Source organism: Pimephales promelas, chromosome 14 (genome assembly GCF_988280905.1).
Source record: "Pimephales promelas chromosome 14, fPimPro1.hap1.1, whole genome shotgun sequence".
Lineage (NCBI taxonomy): Eukaryota > Metazoa > Chordata > Actinopteri > Cypriniformes > Leuciscidae > Pimephales > Pimephales promelas.
Window position 1 is genome coordinate 2,652,678 of NC_142782.1, and position 19,736 is coordinate 2,672,413.

Sequence of the window (19,736 nt, forward strand, 5' to 3'; positions counted from 1 at the left end):
ACTCCTTCACTCCTCCCACTCGTTCACTCACTCCTCCCACTCCTTCACTCATTTCTTCACTCACTCCTCCCACTCCTTCACTCACTCCTCCCACTCCTCCACTCACTCCTCCCCCTCATTCACTCACTCCTCCCACTCATTCACTCACTCCTCCCACTCGTTCACTCACTCCTCCCCCTCATTCACTCACTCCTCCCCCTCATTCACTCACTCCTCCCACTCCTTCACTCACTCCTCCCCCTCATTCACTCACTCCTCCCCCTCATTCACTCACTCCTCCCACTCCTTCACTCATTTCTTCACTCACTCCTCCCACTCCTTCACTCACTCCTCCACTCACTCCTCCCCCTCATTCACTCACTCCTCCCACTCGTTCACTCACTCCTCCCCCTCATTCACTCACTCCTCCCCCTCATTCACTCACTCCTCCCACTCCTTCACTCATTTCTTCACTCACTCCTCCCACTCCTTCACTCACTCCTCCCACTCCTCCACTCACTCCTCCCCCTCATTCACTCACTCCTCCCCCTCATTCACTCACTCCTCCCCCTCATTCACTCACTCCTCCCACTCGTTCACTCACTCCTCCCCCTCATTCACTCACTCCTCCCCCTCATTCACTCACTCCTCCCACTCGTTCACTCACTCCTCCCACTCCTCCACTCACTCCTCCCACTCGTTTACTCACTCCTCCCCCTCATTCACTCACTCCTCCCACTCGTTCACTCACTCCTCCCCCTCATTCACTCACTCCTCCCCCTCATTCACTCACTCCTCCCACTCCTTCACTCATTTCTTCACTCACTCCTCCCACTCCTTCACTCACTCCTCCCACTCCTCCACTCACTCCTCCCCCTCATTCACTCACTCCTCCCCCTCATTCACTCACTCCTCCCCCTCATTCACTCACTCCTCCCACTCGTTCACTCACTCCTCCCCCTCATTCACTCACTCCTCCCACTCCTCCACTCACTCCTCCCACTCGTTTACTCACTCCTCCCCCTCATTCACTCACTCCTCCCACTCGTTCACTCACTCCTCCCCCTCATTCACTCACTCCTCCCACTCGTTCACTCACTCCTCCCCCTCATTCACTCACTCCTCCCACTCGTTTACTCACTCCTCCCCCTCATTCACTCACTCCTCCCACTCGTTCACTCACTCCTCCCCCTCATTCACTCACTCCTCCCCCTCATTCACTCACTCCTCCCACTCCTTCACTCACTCCCACTCCTTCACTCACTCCTCCCACTGCTTCACTCATTTCTTCACTCACTCCTCCAACTCCCTTATGTCTTGAGTTGCCACATAGTTCCTGTCACCACAGATGAAATTGATGTAAATATTCTTGTCTATTACAGCATGGGCTGCATCTGTGTTTTCTCAGCTGAACTCATTCTGAGAGTTGCCATAGGATGATGGACCGGCCCCTTGTGCAAGAGGTCGTCGACCTTATTTGATTCCCGTGCAGAAGCTCACGGGTCTGACATACACCGGATGCTTGGCATTAACTCGTGGCCATACGTCCCACAGAAAGCATGGATGACGGAGGACAGCTGGAAGTAACATTATACTTCTCTCTCTATCTCTCATTCCTCTGTTCAGCCACTCTCTCTTCTTTCCCACTGCCGCTCTTATGAATTCACTCTTTGTCTCAGACTTTAATGGCTATGCAGATCCAGAATATGGGTGACTGGATCATCGGATCTTCCTCACGGTGAGATGTGCTGATAACCCTGAAATGGCAACAAGATGTGAGTTGACTTGAAACCAGTGTTTGAAATTAACTTATTCATTTACCGGCAAATTTGGCTCCTACATTTTTAAGTTACTGGCCATTCAGAACTTCTAGCCAAAAAATGAATAAATAATAATAATAAATTAACCAAATTAACAACGTCACAGTTTATAAATATATATACTGTATATATATTTTTCATAGATTATAAAATTTGGATTTCATTCATTTTTTATTCAAACAAAATCCAGATCTAGCCATCTCCTTCCTCTTTCATCCTCATCCTCATCACCAAACATGTGTTTTAGGTGGACAGATCGATATAGTACAACGAATATTACAACATGACATCTTGATTTTTGCGTAAACATACACGCCACTTTCGAGTCAAGTGGCGTGTTATCTCTACGCATTTTGAGCTATCCGCGTGTATACGTGTATGTCTACGCCATTAACGTCTGCGTGATTCCGCGTGTCTGCACACGTCGTTAAATGTCCGAGCGAAACGAAGCAAAATGTAGATCTACATCTGCGCAGCGATCTTTTTTTTTTCCTAGGATGGTAAGGGAACAATCATAAATGCCATTAACCCCAGCGACGGGTAGGTTTAGGGAGGGGGTTGAGGTAAATCATATATTTATATATACAGTAATAACGTTAAGTCAACGGCGTTCATAAACATGCTGAAAAGCGATTATGCGTGTTGATAGCACGCCAAAAATGGAAATACGAACACGCTACTTCATGAGATCAGTCTGAATATTAATAAAATGTAGGATATGGGAAAATATCGACATCTTTTCTGTTAACCAGATGCTTTTTAATCTTCGCTATCGCTTCAATGCAAATGAACAAGCGCGCCTTTATGCTGCATAGTGACGTTTATTCAAGTAAATAAGATCAGATTTGCATTCTGTGCAATACGCTGTATTAAATATATAATGACTCACGAGTTGAGTATTTGCGCTAAATCGGCGCAGATTTGGTTTCCACGAACTTCCCCAGCAAAGCGAGTGAATGAGTAACACACCAAATTGGCTCGTGATTTGACAGCCAGAGTTGATTAATACCCGGATTTGGTGGGTTGACGAGTGTCAACATCAAATCCTTCTTGTAACAGATTCTTCAATGTCAGAGCAAAAATAAATGCATTCGCATTTGAAATGAAAATGTACCCTATTTATTTAGCAAAATGCATGTTAATGTTCTAGTCATTCTAGAGCAGGGAAAATAACCACCCAGCGCAATAGAGACGGATGCTTCAGTGATGACAGATGGACAGAGCAAAGGAACCAGTGTGGCCTTCATTAAAAGCCATTAAGTACAGATACACCAGCCGGACTTCATCTAGACACATACTGGATAAGAGAAAATCCTGCCCAAACCTGCCAGACAATACAGATTCAAGATGCTGATGCACTGAATCCGGTAAAATGCATCCAATGTTTGCATAGTCTAATAAAGGAAAATAATTAATTAAAGTCCCCTTTTAATGTTGTTTATGTGGAGATTTTAATGTGCTTTAAGACACAATGTGTAAATTCATGAAGTCAACAGCATTGCCGTCTAAAAATGTCCCGCTCGCACTCGTCCAAATAATGGCAGTGAATAGCGACCAGCATCAAGCTTTTAAAAGTAAGAGACAAAGGTATCACAGAATGATCCCATGTGACATGTGTTCTGGGGGTCTACCATGACACTTTCTACCATCTTTCATATGGTAAACCCCAAAAACACGTGTCGCATGGGATCATTCTGTGATACTTTCGTCTCTTTCTTTTAAAAGCTTGATGCTGGTCGCTATTCACTGCCATTATATGGACGAGCGCGAGCGGGACATTTTATAAAAATTCTCCTTTTGTGCTCCATAAAAGAAGAAAACGGCATACGGCATTAGAACAACACCAGGGTGAGTAAATTATAACTTCATTTTAATAAGGATGAAATATCCCTTTACTGTGACAGGTGTACATTTTAATGCACATATTACTGAAATTCCCTCAAATGGGCCTCAATTCGTACATTTTCACTGCAATACAACTGCAATACGATTAATTTGTTTGGATTGTGGATTTTCATTGCTTTACTGGTTATAACTTTTTTTTGCAGTATTAAGACCAAAATGCACGCTGCCACAAATAATGCAGTTTGCTTGATTTATTTTACATTAAATTATGAAATCCTGAAGGACTGAATGATTGTATAAAGTGCTATTGCACTGGAGTGAATGAGTTTAAACAACCCCATGCATCCTCATTCCTGGAAAGGGCCATTGTAGCTTTTGTGAAAGGCTCTTGCAAAATAGTTTGTGTGAGGGGTGAATGAAGGTATATCGGGGTCTCGCACCTGCCCTTTAGGTCGACCCCGGGCCCGAGGACTGTCCACCTCCCAGCTGGCCTCTTCACACACAATGACCTGCTCCTCGTATGTGTGGTCCTCAGATTAGCAGTCGTAGACCCGGCTTAGCTTCCCTCCGCGCTCTATTCTTCTGGCCGCTCCGACACTGGGCTCGGCCTCTCCAGGATGCGTTTGGACGGTCTGTTTTAAACATTGAGACAGGAACCCCCCGGGGGGGGCAGTTGAGGAGGTCAGGGAGATCCAGTAATTCTGTTTCCTACCGCTGGCCTTGGGAAACGCTGAGCCACAACCACAATCCTGATGCCTGTTCCCATGCTCTCTCTCTCATGTTCTCTCTCTTTCTTGCTCTCTCTCTCAAAATTCAATTCAAATTAAATGTGGTTTATTAACATGACAATTGTTTCAATGTATTGCCAAGGCATTTCCAATCATCATACATGAACATACATTAAAAAAGTAGAACAATTAAAGGGATAGTTCACTTTGAAATTAATTTTTGATATGTTTTATCTTACCTCAAGGGCATCCAAGATGTAGGTGTCTTTGTTTCCACAGTATTTTCAATTTTGATATTTTTCAGTCAAACTGTTGTTGTCTATTAGTCATACACTGGAGGTGAAGGGGGTCCACCAAAAAGCATGCACAGAGAAGTCAAAATTAAACATGATTTAATGACTCATAAATGTAAGTACACATTGATGGCCTAAGACACGAAACGAGCGTTTTTTGTGAGAAAATGAACAGTATTTATATCGTTTTTACCTTGTGTAATCACAGTGAGGTCCAAGTGATCTGAATCAGTTGTGCAGTGTCCAACTGAACCGAACTGAATCAGTTCAATGTTACGCCGGAAGTAATCGCTTGCGTGTGACGTCACTCAATATTTACACAGAGATTTCGGAAGTTTCACCTTTTACTAAACATATTTAGATATACCGAAATCGTCTTCCATTGTGGTTTCCCGTATATCTAAATATGTTTAGTGAAAGGTAAAACTTCCGAAATCTCTGTATAAACAAAGAGTGACGTCGGCGCGCAAGCGATCACTTCGCAGATGATTACAAGAGGTAAAACTATATAAATACTGTTCGTTTTCTCACACAAGCCGGTCGTTTCGTGTCTTAGGCCATCAATGTGTACTTATATGTACGAGTCATTAAATCATGTTTAATTTGGACTTCTCTGTGCATGCTTTTTGAGGTGGACCCCCTTAGCCTCCATTATATGACTGAGAGACAACAACGGTTTGACTGAAAAATAGCAAAATTGAAAATACTGTGGAAACAAAGACACCTACATCTTGGATGCCCTTGAGGTAAGATAAAACATATCAAAAATTAATTTCAAAGAAAACTATCCCTTTAATAAACTTTACAAAATTCGATCAACAATTTAGAATTCAGTGAGTGTTTGCATGCGCAAGTGTATGTGTTTGTGTGTAATGTGAGCGCATCACTGATTAGTCGACTCCTCTGTCTTTTTGTGACAAGGAATCAGTATATCTTGCTGCTAGTAGGATACAATCTCTTTCTTCACCTAATTAATGTTGAAGCTGTGTTTTATTGTTTAATTTGATGGATAATGTCCTCATAGTTGCTCTGTCTCCACTTCTCCATGGTCTCTCTCTCTCTCTTTCTCTCTCTCTCTCCCTGGCTCTGTTTCGCAGCATTTCATTCCCAACACACACGCAGATCTGCCCTATAAAGCAGCGCGTCTGGAAACCATCATCTTTATGTGTTGCTGTGTTAAAAGTCAAGACCATAAAATTACACGATTACAACACAACCATTTTCAGGCATCGAGGCCTATATAGTGCTGTTTCTGAGAGCACTTTCTGTCGAGAGCTGGGGGAAAACAAACACTAACCTGTTGCTCTCCCGCTTCTCTCTGTTCTCGGAGTCATCGTTCTGGAAAACACTAATAGGGACAGAACAGGAAACACTCACTCTCAGTCGCACTGATTATATCAGTAGGGCTATTTTTGACACGGCAGAATAAAAGGTTTTTGTGCAAGAAACATTTAGCTAATTTGTTTTCCTTGTGGGTGAATCTTACAAAACCTTTCCAGAACACGTCCGGGTCATATTTTGCCTCCTAAAATAATCACAACAAAGAAATAAGTCTAGCTTAAAGAAAAGGACGTCTATTTTTTGACAATGAAATGAATAAAGCAAAATTTTGTCATTTTTATAACTACGTTATATAAGACTTAATATCTTTTATTATATGAACTCTATCAATCAGTTATATTTGTAATATCTATTAAGTTCTGCCTCTCAACTTCACTTATAATATTTAAAGGATGGTTAATCAATAAATATTTAATAAATAAAGTATTTTTTATCAAACATAATATAATATAATACAAATTCTTAAATTAAAAAATATATATATATATATAATACAATATTACAATAATATACAATAATAAAATTTTTAAATATAATACAAAAAAAGTAAACATATCTAGTAAAGATGTTGGTAACACTTTACAATAAGGTTCATTAGTTAATGTATTTACTAACATGCACTAACCATGAGCAATACATTTGTTAATGCATTTGTTCATCTTTGTTAATGTTAGTTCATGAAAATCCAGCTGTTCATTGTTTGTTCATGTTAGTTCACGGTGCATTAACTAATGTTAACAAGACTTTAATCAAGTATTAGTAAATGTTGAAAATAACATTAACAAAGATTAACAAATGCTGTATATTTTCTATTCATTATTAGTTCATATTAACTAATGTTACTAACGAACCTTTGTAAAGTGTTACCAAGATGTTTAGATAGTTTGTAATTTGTTAATCTGTTCTGTTTTGGTTTTATCTTTCACATGTCTGTCTTGTTCAGTTTTACCACTCTCACCTGTGTTTAATTAATTATCATCATCTGTCTTAAATTCATCAGTCTCTGTATTTAGTTCCCTTATGCCTTATTCACAGTACATGATTTTAAAACGTCGGGCTGAACTGTGCGGTTCACACTACATGACTTGCTCTCAGTGAAATCATGAGTGTTCAAGTTGTTTAGCTGTTCACTCCACACAACACAACGAGATTGATCCACAACAGGAGGTAACTCACTACACCAGTTGACAACGCACTACATAGAGATACAACCACGATCGGATGATATGAGCAAATCATTTTTGACTCTAATGAGAGCTGTTTCAGTACTATGGTACGGTCTAAATTCTGAAAATAATCAAATAAATAACGAGTTGACAACAACTCTGTCACCCAACGATTCTATCCTGTTTACAAACCATTTTGTCACGAAAAACAAGCAATAAAACGAACCAGAAATGACGCGTACGTGCGCCAATACCCAGCAAAGAAGAGAACACTACACACGAATATGGACGTCAGACAGAAACTAGTGCTGCACACTGTTTGCGTGACGATCTGCTCTGAAAAAAAATGCAAAAAAAGAAAAACAAAGATTTACCTGGTGTCCTCAACCCATGCGTTGCTATGATTGGCTGTACTCATGACATCACTGAGGTCGAGTTGCGCGACGGCTCTGGATATCTAGCAGGCTAGATAATTTTCTGGGCTCGGCGATGCGTCTGCGAGCGTTTTCGCTGCGTTGTTGGCTCTTTCATACTAACAGATCGGCAAGCGTTCATTGTCCGCTAATCCCCCGCGATTTGCACGCAATAACACCCTGACCTGTCGTCGCCGAGCTCAAGATTTGCAAATCGGGCATAAATCGTGCTTAAAATCCTGTAGTGTGAAGTTCAGTCAGTCCTTGTCGGTTGTTGATTGTGCGTGTGAGTAAGTGAGTGAGTGAGTGAGTGAGTGAGTGAGTGAGTGAGTGAGTGAGCGAGCGAGTGATCGATCCTGCCTGTATGTGCCTATGAGTAAAATATATAGTAAATTGGAGCCATTGGACTTTGAGTCTTTTGCAACCCACACCACACCGTGACAGAACAACTGACCAAACATGAAGTATGGAAGTTACCTGCTTCCTTCTATCCCCATCCATTGTTTTCAAGATGGCAGCTCCATCAAGGAATATGTTGCCGGCTTCCTGGAGCGTGTCGAGCTCCAGTGGTGGCAATCTCAAGCACATTTGCTCAGTACCTGGATCATGTGCTGTGATTGAGTGGATCCCCTTTCACCGTGGGTGAAGCTGATAACATCACCACTCAACCACTATCTCCAGCCATCATCCGCGGTCCTGAGTCTCGTCCGCTGAGCCTATGCATCACGCCATGCCCGCTCTGCCAGTGGGAATTTTCAATTTTCTATGTCCTATTCAGCCCAAAGTCCTCACCGCTGGTCCCGTCCAGCCCAGAGCCCTCACCGCTGGTCCAATTCAGCCCAGAGTCCTCACCGTTGGTCAACCCGGTCTCATCCCAAATCGTCATATAACTGACGTTTTGGGACGTCTTTTGACCATACGTCAATATTCGCCTTTTTAGGGCCCCCTTAAACGTCGGTAGATGAGGTTATGGGATCCTAACTCTACCCCATACCTAAACCTAACCCTAAACCTAACCCGTCACCTAACTGACGTTAAAGGTAAAGCGTCAGTTGTATGACGGCCCGGGATCGCCATCTACCGACGTTTAAGGGGGCCCTAAAAAGGCGGATATTGACGTATGGTCAAAATACGTCCCAAAACGTCAGTTATATGACGATTTGGGATGAGACTGTGTTACGTTGGTCCAGTCCAGCCCAGAGGCTAAGCTCCACATCAGCCCTGCCAAGCGAGTGCTCCATGTTTGCTTCTCAGAACCTGAGCCTTCTGAATTCCCACCCAGCCTCCCTCTCCCACCTCCTTCCATCGGCCACCGCTCTACTCCTCCGCTTCTGCCTGTCAGCCCCTCATCTAATCTCCTTCAGCGAGGTGGAGTCGCCGTGGATCTGCCAGCCCGCAGCTTCAGTCTGGTCGGTGGATCCCTGGTCTCCACCTCCAACCTCTGTGACCAGTACTTAACATCAAGGATGTAAACGGCTAAAAGCAGGTTTAGAACTTGCCCCATTGGAGTCAACAGGGTGTGAATTTTAAAAAAGAGGATAACACAGTGTAGGCAACACCGATTTTGGGCGTTTTTGTCTGTACTGACAGCACTCCAAATGTACAAAAAGATGAGCTCAATGTTAAAATTGACCGGAGTTCCCTTTAACTTTTATTAACTTAACTTGCGTAATTCTAGTGTAAGGAAGTTTTTTTAAATCTTGCATGATGCACAATGCTCTCTATCTACTTGGTGAAACTCAACACACGATAAATGAAAGCGAGACGAATCAACACAAAATCAGGTACTGAAGACAAGCCGGTGTGTGACAATCCCTGAGCCGATCCTATGAGAGCCGGATTCTGGCCCGGAGGAATGCAGATGAACAGGCCCAACATGCTCGTCTATCACTTCGCCATCGGTCAGTTAGTGTTCACGAGGGCGGCATGTGTGTGTGTGTGTGTGGGAGTGATAGACATGGGTGTGAATTACATTCAACTGCCAAGTTAACAAAGGTTTCACCAAACATTCCACTGCAAGAGCTGACAGAAATAAGTGAATTGAAAGAAATTAACTGCAAGTGAAAGAAGAGACATCTCATATTTCATCAGAAAAAAAATAAAGTATAAATTAAATATAATTATAAGATTTAGAATATGAAAATGATATTCAATGATATTCTGGATTCAATTTTAACGTTTTAATAAAATTTTAAATAAATCAATGATTTAAGAATCTATTCTATGAAAAGTTTTTTACCTTCCATAAATTATGTGTTGTGTATTTAAACTTTTCTGGCAATCAAATGAAGGCATAAAACATTATTTTAATTTATCTTTTAATCGTAGAAAAAAAAAAAAAAAAAAAACTTTTTTGTCAAACAAAGTGCTGCACAACAAAGTTTTACTGTTCAAATTAAAATGTGGAAGAAAATGTTTAATTATTCCTCAAAAAATAAAGTTTTAATTATTATTATTAGTGTTAGTATTAGATAGATAACTTTGACTGTACAACAGTAATATAATTCTGTCATAATTTCATCAAGATAAACCGAACTTTTATTTTGACGGGTTGCCGTGAAGAGCTTCAAGTCTCTGTGTTTACGCGACATATGACGATAGTTTTTCTCAAATGAAGTGACCGGCTCTGGAGATGTGTTCATGTCACCATTTATTCACACAGAATATGTATGATTCATATCTAAATACCTTTTTGCGGTTTAATATTCACAGAAACTAGTTTATTTATAAGTTTACTGACAAAATTCCATGAAAATACGCATCAAATTCTGTTTTTTATGCATGGATTGCATCCGTGTTTTCGATACAAGATGTTCATACATGTTGGGAATACATTAAAAATTTTACACATTGCAACTTTAACAGAAAAAAAAAGACAAATGAAAACCTCAACATTCCTGATGAATACTTAAGTCTAATGAGAGTATTCCTGATTTTTTTTGCACCGCATCACTAATGATGTCCCATCAGGCGCCTTTGGAAGGATTTGTCCATCAGCGTTGCTTCTTTATTTCGGAGGTTTAGTCAGTCTGCATTGTGGTGCACTGCAGCGCAATCATAATTCTGAGAAAACCTGAGTACCTGCCAATGAAAACAAGGCATTTTGGTTGGCAAACGTGCCTGTCTTTATCTCTCTTTCTGTCTGTCTCTCCATGCAGCTGCGTTAAACAAACAGCCGAGTGCAGCTGGACGCCTGAACATGGCGAAAGGGGAATTTTAATCCACTGTTTTTCTGTTCTTTGGCACCAGTCAGATTTATGTGCTCATAAAACCAGGAGAAAATCACCCACTCCATCCTCAGCGAAAGAGACCGGGGGTGATGGAGGAATTGACCCCTCCCCACATTTTGTATTTTTTAGAGGAGCACAACAGACGGTGTTTTAAACACACGTGCCTCCAATAAACCTGTGATTCGAGCCTGAAGACGACGTGATTTCTGAGTCGACTTAATGGAGTGATAATTGAGTGTAAGCTGAGCTAAAGACTCGCACAAACAGACACGTTCTGTCTTGGTGACTATAGATATCCATCACTGTCAGAAACGAGTAAAACCAATACTTGCATAACAGCCAGATCTTTTTCCTCAGTCAGCGCTGATCTGAAAACAAGCTCTGTGCCGCACACCAAACCACTTCCAGCTGTCCTCGAACACACACAAACACGGAGCGCAATTACATCTGATGCCAGCGGTGCGAGATTAGGTGATAAGTTTAGCCTCTGGCGTGATTTTGGAGACGAAACTTTAGTGGCTTTCATTGTGTCGCATATAGGCATATGAAACCAGCACACACACTAAAAACACATCACATTTCATATCTCACAGGCCAATACAAACTGCCTCATGCACGCGTCTCCCGTGAGCTCAGAGACTTTTATTTGGTTTATTCTGCATTTGTTTGGCATTTCCATGATGTTTATACCAGCCCGGCACTGAAGAACTAAAAATTTTTTATTTAAATAATAATTTACTTATTTTGCTTGAAAAAAAATTAAACACAAAAAAGGATGAAACAATGTTAAAATATTTATAATGTATACTGAAAAAAATGCAATCATCTAAATTATCTATTTTTATTCAAGACTAAAAATATTATTTAAACATCACTGAATCATCTTAAATACATTTTAAATACATGTGATAAATAAGGAAAAATTATGAAAGCTTGTTTCTGCCACAGAATAAATCATTTTAAAAGATAATTAGATAATTTACTTTTATCTCACAATTGCGTGTTATAAAGTCAGAATTGCGTGATTTAATCATGTTGTCTAATCAGCATCTTGATACGCCAAACCTGTGAGGGGATGGATGATCTCGGCAAAGTGCTCACTAACACAGATTTAGACAGAGTTGTGAACAATATTTGAGAGAAATATACATAAGTGTATTGCATTCACTTGAAGAAAAAAAAATCTACTCTGTTTTTCGAGATGGTTCTCAATGCAGAACATGAAATCCACAGGGTGGAGTCGGATCCAGATCCAACTCCTCCCATCTTATATACACCTGAACCTACCCAACTCCGCCCCCTGATCCCTAAAACCAACCCTAATCCCTAAACCCAACCCTAAACCAACCCAACTCCGCCCCCTGATCCCTAAACCCAACCCTAATCCATAAACCCAATCCTAAACCTACCCAACTCCGCCCCTGATCCCTAAACCCAACCCTAATGCCTAAACCCAACCCTAAACCTACCCAACTCTGCCCCCTGATCCTTAAACCCAACCCTAATCCCTAAACCCAACCCTAAACCTACCCAACTCTGCCCCCTGATCCTTAAACCCAACCCTAATCCCTAAACCCAACCCTAAACCTACCCAAATCGGCCCCCTGATCCCTAAACCCAACCCTAATCCCTAAACCCATCCCTAAACCTACCCAACTCCGCCCCCTGATCCCCAAACCCAACCCTAATGCCTAAACCCAACCCTAAACCTACACAACTCCGCTCCCTGATCCCTAAACCCAACCCTAATCCCTAAACCCATCCCTAAACCGACCCAACTCCACCCCCTGATCCCTAACCCAACCCTAATGCCTAAACCCAACCCTAAACCTACACAACTCCGCTCCCTGATCCCTAAACCCAACCCTAATCCCTAAACCCAACCCTAAACCTACCCAACTCCGCCCCCTGATCCCTAAACCCAACCCTAATGCCTAAACCCAACCCTAAACCTACCCAACTCCACCCCCTGATCCCTAAACCCAACCCTAATCCCTAAACCCAACCCTAAACCTACCCAACTCCGCCCCCTGATCCCTAAACTGAACCCTAATCCCTAAACCCATCCCTAAACCTACCCAACTCCGCCCTCTGATCCCTAAACCCAACCCTAATCCCTAAACCCAACCCTAAACCTACCCAACTCCGCCCCCTGATCCCTAAACCCAACCCTTATCCTACCCATCTCCACCCCTTGGATCTTCATCCGACTCCTCCCCGTGGATCTCATGTACTGCATTTAAGGTGCTACTGTGTTTTTCTGAATTACGTAATTAATCATCTCAGGATTACGAGATAATTTTTCATGGAAAAAAGTTTTTGCTCTATTTTTCAAAATTTCTAAATAAAGTTTTTGAGATAATCAAGTCATTAATTCAGAAAAACAGAGCAAAAACTTTTTTCCAATGAAAAATTATCTCGTAGTTCTGAGATAATTAACAAAATTGGGTCAAATATGGACAAACCCAAATGTTGGGTTAAAAAAAATTTGAATTTAAATTTGAACCCAACTTCAACTTTTACTTTCAACTATACATTTTCTAATTACATTTTTAAACCAACATTTGGGTTTGTCCATATTTGACCCAAATTTGGGTTGAAACAAACCAGCATTTTTGTCCTCGTTTCAGAACACGATTGGTCGAGTTAGAGAGACAATAAGGCAATAGCAGCATTAGCGAATTTGAATGTGAAATGTTGCCTCCACAACTAGCTGAAATAAAATAAGTTTAAGTTTTTAAATATTTTATTTTACTTCAAGTAACGAAAATGAAAACTGAAATTCATGTATTAAATAGATGCACGTTTTGCATCAGGAATCTCTCGATCGCCCAAAACGGCCCATCTGGAAATCAAACTTCCCTCGGCCATAAAGAAGATGAACGAGGCTTCAGGATGTCCATATTGAAGCGAGCAGACAGAGCGAGGCTGAGCGATCACACAACATATCTGTAGCAGGCTTGGTGCTTTCTGATTCTGAAGGTTCAGCAATTTGGACTTTTCAATGTGCCGAATGACCTCTCTTTAAAGTGTGTAAAGATGCTTATCTCGTATATCTCCATTGGCCTTGAGAAGTGTGTATCTCCAACTCTTAACTCTTGTTCTGAAGAGAATCTTCGTGAAATCACGAAGTGAAAGCTAAATCTCTGCAATTTACGCACTGGAACGTAACATAAAAACATGTATTTTCCAGAGCTGCTTTGAAACGACATGCCTTGTGAAAAGTGGAATACAAATAAATGTGAATTGAAGTGAACTATAATAACCCTGGGCTGAAAGTCTCCTGAGCTGTGCTCTCTAACGAGCAACAGACTGCAAGAAAAGTGTTTTACAAAAGACAGGGAATGTACAGTACACAGCTCTTAAAATGTTGCTCTTAAAAGTGGTGGTTGTCTTTCTCCCTCTCTCTCTCTCTCTCCCTCTCTCTCTCTCTCTCTCTCTCTCTCTCTCTCTCTCTCTGTCTGTCTGTCTGTCTCTCTCTCTCTGTAGTAAATGTGCCACTGTATTGTACAGCTCTGCGACACGCCACAGGCATCTACTAACACTACAGTAGCAGAGAGGCCCCTAAACACACACACACCCACATGGTTATGGTAAAACACACACACACACACACACACACACACACACACACACACACACACACACACACACACACACACACACACACACACACACACACACACACACACACAGACACAGTTATGGTAAAACACACACCAGAACAAATACTATAAAGATGATATGACAAATTGGTCTATGTGAACTTTACTCATTTTAAGTAAAACAAATGTGAGTGTGAGTGTGTATTTGTGCATGCATGCGTGTGTGTGTGTGTGTGTGTGTGTGTGTGTGTTTAAGCTTAAGACAGATTGATGAACACTCCAGCAGTAAATTTCAACATTGACAACATTCATGGCAAGGATAATAAATGCTGATCTGGTCTTTTCACGACTGTGATGGAAGACGCTTTGAAAGGCCAACAGGAACCACATGACCAGCGCTAGCGTTCAGGACATCCCTCATGTTTCATTCATCTGCTAGTTTGGGTTTCTTTATTAGTTTTTTATTATTATTATTTTTCTAGAGTAGGATTACATTGTTACAAAGTAAATTCTCACAAAGCCTGGTAGTCATTGAACATGAAATGAAAACCACATCTACATTCATTGACAGAAACGTCAATTTATTTAAAAAGAAAATCTGTTGTTTTTCTTTAGTTTAGTCTATATTAGTTTCTAACTTTTTATGTTATTTATTATTTTTATATGGGGTAAACCAAATATTCAAACATTTCTCCAATCACAGAACAATGTTGCCAAAAACCCAACGCCAATAACAATGTGGGACAATCAGATTTCACTGTTGTTGAATTGTTTGTGGAAAACATATAATTTTTAACTCTTTCCCCGCCGTGGACAAACTTTTTAAAGGTGTGTTTTCACTGTTATACGGTAGGGGGCGCTCTTGCACATCTTCTGAAAGAGCACTGAATCACCTGATCAAAACCAAGGGGGTAATCCATCGACCGGAAGTTGAAGCCTCGCGAGAGCTGCCATCTTGTAGCAGAACTTCACTTGCGTTAGCATTCCCATTGACTCCCATTCATTTTGGCGTCACTTTGACTGTGAATAACTTGTTTAAAGACCCCATTTGTCCTTTATTTATTTCTAAAGAAACACACCAATGTATAAAATGCTCCATTACATAGTAGCTTATGTTATGGCCCCGTAGAAGCAGTTTTAGTGAAAGTAGGCTAACGATTGCGTCATCCCCACGCGACTCTGTAAGTGCTAAAAAATGGGGCTTCAATCGTCTCAATGGAGTTCCAATGAGATCGCTCTGTCCATTTCTTATACTGTCTATGAGCAAAACAGGTCAAGAAGAAGAAAAACACGATTATGCGATCGCATGATTTAATCAGTCCAAAGTCATTTTTTTCAAAAACGCCGCATAAATTGCCTATTTCCGTGCAAAATATGCGGGGTTGAATGATTTCATAATCCTCACATTTTCGTTGCTTCACACGAGAGCAGCTGTTTCCCCCTGTTGCCATGGGAACGTTATGAACGGTAATTACGCGGCGTAAACATCGAAAAGCTGTAAAACAGGAGCACACTTTATTTTTTTATATTTAATTTATTCATTTTTACAGAAGTTGTAGCGTATTCCTTTTGTAAAGCTACAGAACTTGCTTGACTCATCAATGCCTTGTAAGTTTGATCTGTTTATTTATTTATTTTTTTTTTGATTTTGCATTTTAATGCATTGGATTTTTTTTTTATACATTTATTTATCAACTTTTTCAAAGCATTAACATAAAGCAGATACAATCAAAGTTAAAGCTTTTCCCCCATAATAACCCATTCCGCCAAAATAAATAACAATGTATTACATACGAGTCAAGACATTTGATGTGTTTATTAAGGTGTGAAATAAAACAGCACTTTCTGTGATGTATACGCTTGCTTATCATAGGAAATAATAAGAAATGACTCTTTACATTAAGGTAGTAATCTAGTGAGAACAGGGTGTTGGAAATCACTTATTTATTTTCTCTTTTTCATCAAACCGCAGTTTCTCCAAGTTCCCGCAATTTCATTAAATTATGCAGTAAAATTGCATAAATATCCTGAATTTTCAATCGCATTTTTTAAGAAGATGGGCTGCACAATCAAGGATTTTTGCCCATAACAATCACAAAAAACTGCGTTTTTCTGGAGGGACTGATATATAGGCAGATCATCAAGTTGGAAGTAAACAGAAAAAAGATCGTACGAAAACGGAAATTACTGCGATTGAATGAATTTGCCAAAAGGTAAAATAGTTTTGAATTGCCACGAGTGTTGATAAAAATGCAATCGACCATCAAAATGTGCCATCACTTATAGCTTGTCATGACAAAAACTAATTTACACCAAAGAGATAGGATTCATTTTGGGGCATTGTTTACGAATTAATTAGCAGATGAATTGTTGGCGTGTGTTCTCTGACTGAACATCAGTGAGGGGTGGAGGTGTTTTAGTTGAATATCTGATGCTCTCGTTCATTCATAAAATACAGGTCAAGCTACTCTTCGTGTCCACAGTGGGAAAGCTGATGTCCATCCTATCTTTATAATAAAGACATCCAACCGGAATACAAGGAGAGGGAAAATTGTTCAATACAAACTGGGGATTGACTGGGGCCAGTCAGGAAGTTTACGGTGAATTGGTGAGTGTGTGCTATTGTGTGCGAAGACCGGCTCTTTTTGTCCTCCTCCAGAACATCCTCTTGAAAGAGCAGAATCTGATAATCAATGAAGGAGAAAGAAAAGGGGGAAAGAAGAGAGTGAGAGAGGAAAACGAATACATTTAATGTGGGTTTTTTTCCAAGGACAGGCCCCTTTATCATGACTTGCATCCACCTCTCACCTCGCTCATTGAACGCTTTAGAAAAACTCTCTGACCTTTGACCTTTAGGACAATAGGGACCGGGATGTTTCCCAGTGTGCGCAAACCTGGCCAACAACAGGAACACGAGGGTGCTCATGGGAAAGCAACTGTTTACTGTGAGACAGGATGAGAAGACCTCTCTCTTTTACACACACACACACACACACACACAAACACTAAAATAAGACTTTCTCAAACAAAACAGCGGCAAAACGGCTCATATATATATATATAGCGGCTAATACATAATAGCTATTCAACCAGTTACAGAACAGCTAATACAAAGCACATAAACACACACACACTTATATATATATCGATAATATTTCGATAAGTTGTACTCTATCTTTTAACACACTTTCAGATGCTCATTCATGTTTATTTGGCGCTGTGACTGGCATTATTAAGCCGGAAGAGAGATCAGCGCTGCTGCTTCTCCAGAGCGATCTCACGCCACAGCGCCAAAACGCTATTTATGTTTTTGAATTTCTAAAGAAAATGGACGTAATTTGAAAATTGATACTTTGTTTCATATCAATAGTAACAAAGGACAAAGATTATTGCGTTTTTTGGATGCGCGCATCCGTGATAGAATGTCCCATTCATTCAAATGAAACAGGATGACTAATCGATTCTTGAGATTTAAGAATCGATATCGGTCCGTAAAAATGAGAATCAATTAATATCGAGAAATCAATATTTATTACCCAGCCCTAATGTATATATATATATATATATATATATATATAGGGACTAATATATATATGGACTATTTAACAGCTACAGAACAGCTAATATATAATGGCTAAAACAATAAGGCTAATGTAAAATATGTATAACGGCTAATACAAATGGCTGTTATATGAAGGCTAAAACAAACTGCAAAACACAACACAACAAGACTAAACTGCTTATACAAATGAGAAAAGACAAAAATAAGAAAAAGCACAAGCATCAACACGTTTATTATAGGTAGCCTGAATAATAACACATCTGGTGTAAAGGCACAGACATGTGAAAGCATAACCAAGGAAGACTAATGATAATAACGATAAAGATTTGGTTTTAAAAATTGCAGTAAATCACAACTATAACGGCACAGAGGAATGATACCGCTGGACATTTTTTCACAATTATTTATTTCCAGCTGATGAATAATATTTAAAACATGTTCACCTCCACATACTGTTTGTTCACCTCCACATGTTATATTAACATATTTAAAATATGTTTAAAATAAATATAAAATAAAATATGTTAATGTATATTCAATGCATTCTCATCCCAAAGCGGCATATACAACGCTTTTGCAAAAGCGTAAATATCCAACGCACATGGCACCCTTTAACGTCTAATGAGACGCTTCGGTTATGGTTAAGTTTAGGTATGGTGTAGGGTAAGGGTTAGACCACTAGGGGGTGCCTTCTGCCCAAATATATCTGCGTCTCATTTGACGTTAAAGGGTGCTATGTGCGTTGGATATTTACGCTTTTGCAAAAGCGTTGTATATGGCGCTTTGGGATGAGAACGGGCTCGTATATTACATATTACATAAATATTAACAAATGATTGTTTTAATTATGGAATTCTCCATAATTAACTCATAAACTTCAGTAGAGAACAATTCTTTGTAAGGAAGGAGGGGTTTCTTTATTGTACATTTATTTGCATGTAGTATGTAGCCTATGGGTTGCGCTGCTTTAAATTGGTCAGTGCAGCGCTGGTGAGGATTGTTCGCGCCGCACTGACTATTGAGTGTCGCTAGGAAACACGTCCGCGCTGCGCTGACGAATCTAACGGGGCGGTAAAGCCCCGCTGTCTCGTCCCACTTTTGGTTTGTTTGGCTTCCCATATTTCTGCCGTGCACGCGCCGCGCGCTATATATGTTATACACGCAGTATCTCGCTCTAGATTCCGGGAGATTTTAACTCATTTGCGGGTATCAGGGAGACGCTATCAATATGCGTGAGACTCCCGGAACTTCCGGGAGACTTGGGATGTCTGTTATATTAAATCAAATTAATTAAAATTCTTCCAGGTTTATAATGGGTGTGAATGGTACCTCATGGGTGTCGTCACAATGTCTTGTAGGGCACAATTTCCCCTGGGCACATGTCTTGTAGGCCAAATAAGCTAACAGTTTTACTGATTTAAACAGAATTTGTTTTGGGAGTAAAGTTCATAAATTATTGTTCTTTCCCATATAATTTTAACTATGTTGAGAGCTGTTCCTCTAGGGGGGTTCGGGGGCATGCTCCCCCGTAAGGGTACAAAATTTTGTACATTTTAAGGTTAAATGCATCAATCTGGTGCACTTTGAGAACTCAAAATTAAGAGCTTTAACTGGCTTCAACCCATGAACTGTGACATTGAAAAAAGGAAAAGCCTCGACTTGTACCTGGACATTAAAGAGGGATCAAATCTTCTGTTTTAGGATGCCAAACGATTATTATAATGTAATAATGATTTATATAATTATTCCTATTA

At 40.3% G+C, this 19,736-nt stretch overlaps 1 long non-coding RNA gene across 1 annotated transcript in view; it reads right to left on the reverse strand.

Moving 5' to 3' along the window:
• Positions 1-1,230: 1,230 nt before the first annotated feature.
• LOC120481152 (uncharacterized) overlaps positions 1,231-19,736 on the reverse strand; it is a 46,756-nt gene continuing 28,250 nt past the window's right edge. The window contains exons 2-4 of the long non-coding RNA XR_005623262.2: positions 5,963-6,013; positions 4,085-4,276; positions 1,231-1,736 (exon numbers count right to left, since the gene is read on the reverse strand). This is a non-coding gene — a long non-coding RNA (uncharacterized LOC120481152). The remainder of the gene's footprint in view (positions 1,737-4,084; positions 4,277-5,962; positions 6,014-19,736) is intronic.